This window comes from Limulus polyphemus, unplaced genomic scaffold (genome assembly GCF_000517525.1).
Source record: "Limulus polyphemus unplaced genomic scaffold, Limulus_polyphemus-2.1.2 Scaffold1824, whole genome shotgun sequence".
In the NCBI taxonomy this organism is placed as follows: Eukaryota; Metazoa; Arthropoda; class Merostomata; order Xiphosura; family Limulidae; genus Limulus; species Limulus polyphemus.
The window spans coordinates 134,175-141,228 of NW_013667434.1; the positions used below are offsets into that span (position 1 = coordinate 134,175).

Consider the following 7,054-nt stretch of genomic DNA (forward strand, 5'->3'; position numbering starts at 1 on the left):
TCACCAGTAGTATAGTAGCACAGAGTTATAGAGAATGTGTTGTATTCTGTTCACCAGTAGTATAGTAGCACAGAGTTATAGAGAATGTGTTGTATTCTGTTCACCAGTAGTATAGTAGCACAGAGTTATAGAGAATGACCTATATGGTTCTGATAAATGCTGTACATCACAAAATTTATATTTTGTTTTAATAGTGAATGATGATAGTGATACTCTGAGTAAACTTACTTGTATTTTGAAAGATGCATCTTATTTTAGAAGTATAAAAGTCTACAAAATGTAATTAGTAAAATAAATTAAATGCTATAATCAATATGTTTGTTTTCTTTTTGATGCTTAAGTTCACATTTTGTATTGAGCATGTAAGGAGTTTCTTTTTTAGATGTTTGATGGAGCATATTGAAACTTCTCTGAAACTAACAACATTTTTTATCTTGTGTTTCCAAATTGTAAGCTTGTTTCTTTTTTTACCATTAATAGGTTGTCTTTTTTTAACTGTCTTTAACCTAGATACTTGTTTTAAATTTTATACATAAAAGTACAAAAACATTTTTTTGTTCATACTTTTCCAGAAATATTTTTGACTTAGTATTATAACAGTTGCTTTTAGTGACTTAAGTTATCTGCTAGAGTTATACCTTTAATAGAAAATGTTTTACCTTTGGATGAAAGAGCTATTTGAACCTGATGATTATAATTTGATGCGATGGTTTCTTCATCTGTTTGTTTTGTGTGATTCAGTTTTATAAACTTGTATTTTTTACTACATTATTTAGGTGATCGGCATATATCACCAATATTACACCAAATGAATAGCCATGTTTTAAAGAGTTTTCTGTATCCACTGCTCCAGATAAGCTTTTCACATGAAAAGTATCTCAGTGTTTGCAATAACCTGCAATGCTGATAATAAAAAAGAGTGGTTAAATTTCATCTGTTTTTGTGTTTCAATGATTTTTTTTCATCATCCAATCTTGCCTTTTAGCATTGTTTTGCTATGTTTACTAGGCACTTTTCATTTCTATATTATCATTCTACTAAGGACCACTCCAAGAAATTACAACACAAATTCAGTACAGTAAGAGCTCACCCAGCATGGCCAGGTGGTTAGGGTGCTCAATTTGCAATTTGAATATCCCGTGTTCGAATCCCCATCCCACCAAACATGCTTACCCTTTTAGCTGTGGGGGGATTATTATGTGATGGTCAATCCCACTATTTGCTGGTAAAAAGTAGCCCAAGAGTTGGTGGTGGGTGGTGATGACTAGCTGCCTTCCCTCTAGTCTTACACTGCTAAACTAGGGACGGTTAGCACAGATAGCCTTCGGGTAGCTTTGTGTCAAATACAAACCAAACCAGTAAAAGCTATAATGTCAGCTTATAAAATTAGACTGGTATAATTTTTAGTTCCACTGTTGAATTATGGGTAATCACTGTCCTGTAATTGCTGTATAACTATTTTCTCAATAAAACCTATAATTTCAGTAAAGAAAAGAAAGAGTCCATGAATGATTTGCCAGTAGATTATCCTTTTGGCAAATTATGACTCTTCAGTAATGCTTGGGAGAAACCAATGAGATATAGTAGGCTTTCATATAGTGCAAACAATTAGTAGGATTTGATGTCCTTTACTCTCAGATCCTATAAATTGTTGTGTAACGTTTCAGTCAGATTCCTGTGAGAACATCTCCCATTCTTTGTGTTTTATTAATGATACAGGTTTTATTTCTTTTGAACTTACAAGTATGTACATATACATAGATGATTATATATACCAGTGAACAGGATGTATATTTGATATTAACAAGTCATTATTTCCAGTGCATTTTTTTATGGAAAAACAAAATACGTATTTAGGCAAGTACACGTTTTATCTGGAGCATTTTATATCATTTAATTGTTTACATCTCTTCTATCCAGTCTTCTTACATGTTTGGGTTTGTAAGTTAACTTAACACCAGTAATACTACATGTATGTCCAATTCTGTTGAATGCTGAACATTGTGAACAATTATTTATCATCACTTAACAGATGTGTTAATAGGATTTAAATCATACCATAGCGGAAGAGAAACTATTTGAAAATATATTATGAATGTAGCTGTTGTAGACTGAAGATTTTGTTTTACTTTCTTACAGTGATTGACTAATAGTCCTGGCCCTACAGTGTTGCCCTGGTGTCAACTGCCAGTTTAGCTCACAGGAATATTTGGTATTGCCTGACTCAACATGTATAAATCGTGTTGTGTACTGACTTTTTCATGTGTGTGGTTCTTGTAGTTTTTGAGGATAATGTTTTCTACTCCCATTCTATCTTACTTTGATTAGCATGGTATCTAGGTTACCCACTAGAAAGTTAAACTGCTTTAGTGAAGTCTTATGTTCTAGTCTCTGGTGTAGTGGCACATTACAGCTTTCCATATAATCTTATATTCAAGCTATGTTTGTGTGGAAAAATCTTTATACAGAATGTATATAAGTTATCCATTTTAAATGCTGAACTATTTTATGTATTGTCTTATGTAATTCTAATAAGTTATTGATTTCCAAATTAAACATAAATATCCATAGAAATTTAATACAGTGGTTGGCAGAGAATTCCTTAACAGTAATTGTAGTTTGAAGGTCTGGTCATTGCTTTTGTAATTGTGTGTAGTTCATAATGTCTTTTCAGACTTGAAGAAGGTTCTTTTAATGACGTTTTTTGGAGTAGTTCTGTCATATCTTTTGAAATGTTTAGTACTAATAAAAACAATTTCAGTATTGTTATGTTTAGATCATGACAGTTGGAGATTCCAGCTTATTAAAGAAGTTGTATCTGTTATTATTACATTTTTATTTTTGTACTTTCAAAACAAAAAAAGAATGTGCCATAAACGTATTTCTTTATTAATGTAATTCAAAATCTTTCTTGTATTTATATATTTTGTTCTTAATCATTATTTTGAAATTTTCAAGATAACAACCAATGTAAATTAGAATTAATACAATGTATTTTGTTCTTGTTCTGTGTAACCTTCATACTTGCTTTCTTTACTGTAGATCTTGGAATAAACACTTGTCATCACAGCACCTGTCCTTTGCACTTCTAGTCTTTAAGTAGCACTTGGCACCTACTAAGCATGGCTCTGATTGTCTGTGATACTATTACTGCTCTACTTTTGTTTTATATTATGGAAGGATATCTTTGGTTATTAATTATAATATTGGATGTAGAAGCAAGTATAACTGTGTTGACAAGCTCATAAAACTTTTCATTAAATACTTTTATATAATATTTAAGTGGGCTTAAATTACCCTAAAGCAGTGAGATAGTCAGTTACATACATTTTCAGAAACACATTTGCCAGTGGTTTTAGACACATTAAATTTTTCAGAGTAATTTTTACAATTATTTACAGAAAATGAGTTTTGGTAATTAAAATAGTCATTATATTTCATCTAACAGATTTTATAAACAAGTACACAGTATATTATTTCAGTAATTCTTGGAAAGATTGCAACATACCCTTCCTGTCATTAAGAAATAAAAAATACTTTGTTAGATAGCTTGTATTGATCTAAAATTAATATTAATTGTTTTTACATAAACTGAGTTTTATTAAAAGAAGCAAGTCTATTAAAACATAATAGTTGTTAGTAATAGAGTAATGCCCAATAACAGTAAGGAAAACATCATCAAATACACTCTTCAATAATTGGAACAGCATCCACTGTCTTGTAATACATGAGGAGTTTGTGGCAAGAATTGACCCTCCTTAATGAATGAGTTCAGTAATTGGAACAACAAGGTCTACTGTCTTGTTATATATAATACAGGTAGATTTTAAGTAAAGGAAATGACATCTAACGATACTCTCTTAATATTTGTGAGATGTATCACCCACTTTCTTATTATAATTATTAAAGGGAGCTACAGTATTTGACCTTCTTTAATATTTGTGAGATGTATCACCCACTTTCTTATTATAATTATTAAAGGGAGCTACATTATCTGACCTTTTTTAATATTTGTGAGATGTATCACCCACTTTCTTATTATAATTATTAAAGGGAGCTACATTATCTGACCTTCTTTAATATTTGTGAGATGTATCACCCACTTTCTTATTATAATTATTAAAGGGAGCTATATTATTTGACCTTCTTTAATATTTCACCTCACTTCACTTTGTCCCTTAACCCTCGGGATCATTGGGGCACCACTGACAACTTTGCAACCAGCTCTCTCCATCTTTCTCAATTTTCCACTACCCTCTGGGAGTTGACAGACTCCAGGCCTGTCCACTCTTTGATGTTCTCCCCACCTTTTCTTCTGTCTGCCTCTTCTTTTCACTCTCACGGTGCCTTGCAAGATGGAGTTTGTCAAGCCAGATGACCACGAGACGGTTGAGTATTGGTTTTAAAAAAATTAATATTTCCAGGGTTGTAATTGGTACAACAGGGTTTACTGTCCTGTTATAATACCCACAGGTTTAGCCATCAGATGTGTAATATTTGCTGGATTTAGTCCTACTCTTCTTTAACAGTGTTCATGTTACTTAATAAATCCATTCTCTTTCTGTCTCACATGAACTGTTCAAGTGTTCTCCAAAACATCGAATAAAGATATCTGTATTCTCTAATTTATTGTTCAGCACATGCATCTACATAAACTCTCCTTGTGCTACATACTTCAGTTACTTTATAAATCATTACAAACAAACCACGATAACCTTAGAAAGGTCAACTCTTACTCTCCCGGAAATGCTGGGAATAGGCTACCAAATTAATATGAATGCCATATTATAGTTGATAGTCCATGTTTCACAAAATGTAGGGGTATTTTTTTATTCTGCCAAGCCCTGAAGCTGTCTGCTCAGTTACAGACATGACCTTGTCATGGTGTCTTGGTAAGAATTATGAAAAGGAAAATATTTACTTGCAATTACATGTATTCCCACTCCTGATAAATGTGTTTAAACTTCTGTCGAAACCCACTGTTATGATGATCACTTGGTGTACTTGTCAAAATAACAAGAAATGTTATATTTCCTGATAGGAGGCCACTAAAGACATACTTTCACATTCTGAACGATTCTATGTTCTTAAGACATTATTTTAGTCTCTCATACTTTCAAGGAACATAGTATTGTAAACCTAGCTGTTTTAAAACAGTAAATGCATATGTTAATATGATCTTGTGATCCTTATTCAACTCCAAATGTGTGATTTAGTTATGTTTCTGTTATGAGCTTAGACTGTGTTATACATTAGTAATGTATAAGAAGTCGAGTTTGGAAAATGTAAGGTATTTGATAATGTAATTTATGTATACTTTGTGTTGGGATTGCATTCAAAATATGTCCAAAATCATTACTAATACAAGAATCTGTGGTTTTTCTTGAAAGTAAGCATATTTTTTGCACCTCACTGTGCAAACTTCTATTCAACGGATATGTAAGTGTATAAAAGCAATAGTTTTAAATGATGAAAAAATTTATTAATAGTGAAAGAAAGATCACTTCTGAATATTTTAGTGTTGCAACATCACTCTTTTTTTAGTATGTGGTTTAGTTTTCTGTGTTTGCTTTGATAGGTGTAATATAATTGTTACACTTCACCTAATAGTTTGTGTGATAGCAGCTTTTGTCAAATAAAATACTGCATTATGAAGAAATTGGATTGTTGTGACTTGTTATGTATAGTTTGAAAAAATACTTTTTTTAGGGGAGGGGATTAAGTTTTTTCTGTGAGACATGATTTGAGGTTTACAGTGTTGATTATCCAATCAAAATTTATAGTCCATATTGTAGTGAAACTTTGAGAGGTGACAATGTTTAGTTTCCATACTGATAATTTTTGCATCAAATTTCCTGAGCTTACAAACCATTTGTGAGACAGCTATTGTCAAGCTAAAGATTGGACTTGGAGAGTTTGTCTTCTGATTTTCCTATGGATTTGTTGTGACCGTTTTAGAGTTTTTTGTAAAGAAGATTTAAGCTCTCAGTTGTGGAGTTTTTGCAACATTTCAATCAAACTCGCTAAATTTGAAAAATAAACAACACATTACCGTGGACGAGTTAAAAAATACCTTGTGGAAAAGGAAATGAACTTCAAGCAAAAACTGATAAAACCATAAAAGAATCAATTAAAAAGGAAATAACAACAAAAAACAATAATCAAAAGCTGCAACAACCCACATAAAGAATCTGAAGGATGAAAACAGTTACAGAATAGAGATGTTAGAAGTTTGTGTATCAGAGACGTGTAGCTCAACAAAGACAGACACAGGGAGAACAGAAGATGCAAAACTGTAAGATGAAGAAATACCAGAAGAGGGTAGAAAGTACTTTATGGTAAATGAGGCCCCAGGACTGGTCATATCACAAGCACATACTGAGACAAGCTCTGTTTAACAAAATGTTGCAGGAAAAGAAGAATACCAACCACATGGAAAGAAGCAAAAATCATAACCTTGTAGAGAAAAAAAAGAGACTCAAATGCCTACTATTATATTTACAAACTTTTTGAAGAGTTCTGGTGAACTTATTGTATGCTAACTAACCTACAGAACAAGTTGGCTTTGAAAAGGGATACTCCACAACTGACTATTTACAAGTCATTAGCCAACTAACTGAAAAAACAAATGAATGATAAATCTGTGCCACATGTTATGTACTAGGAGAAGGTTGTCAACTCTGTTAGACACAAACACCTTTCGTTGCAATAAGACCAGTTGACATCACAGAAGGATATGTTAAAATCCTGAAAGATGTATATGCAAATGCAACATGCAGAATACATATAAATAACACTTTGTCTTAAATAATGGATAAGAAATGGAGAGTTAGACAAGGAGACCAAACTATTTACATCAGCTGCAGAATGTGTGTTTGCGGAGATGGTACACAAGGAGACCAAACTATTTACAGCAGCTATAGAATGTGTGTTTGCGGAGATGGTAGAGAAGGCGACCAAACTATACACCTGGAAAAAGTTAAGCACCCCGTTGTTTTTTCAAGTGATTCAGTATTCGACGTTCTTGTGACTGATTATAAATTACCATTCAATC

At 32.2% G+C, this 7,054-nt stretch overlaps 1 protein-coding gene across 3 annotated transcripts in view; it reads left to right on the forward strand.

Moving 5' to 3' along the window:
• The window catches only part of LOC106465062, a 134,332-nt gene extending 128,670 nt beyond the window's left edge, over positions 1 to 5,662 (forward strand). For all 3 annotated transcript variants that reach the window (XM_022392876.1, XM_013925259.2, XM_013925258.2), the window contains exon 10: positions 2,140 to 5,662. The gene's annotated coding sequence lies outside the window, so the exon portion shown is untranslated. The remainder of the gene's footprint in view (positions 1 to 2,139) is intronic.
• The last annotated feature ends 1,392 nt before the right edge of the window (positions 5,663 to 7,054 follow it).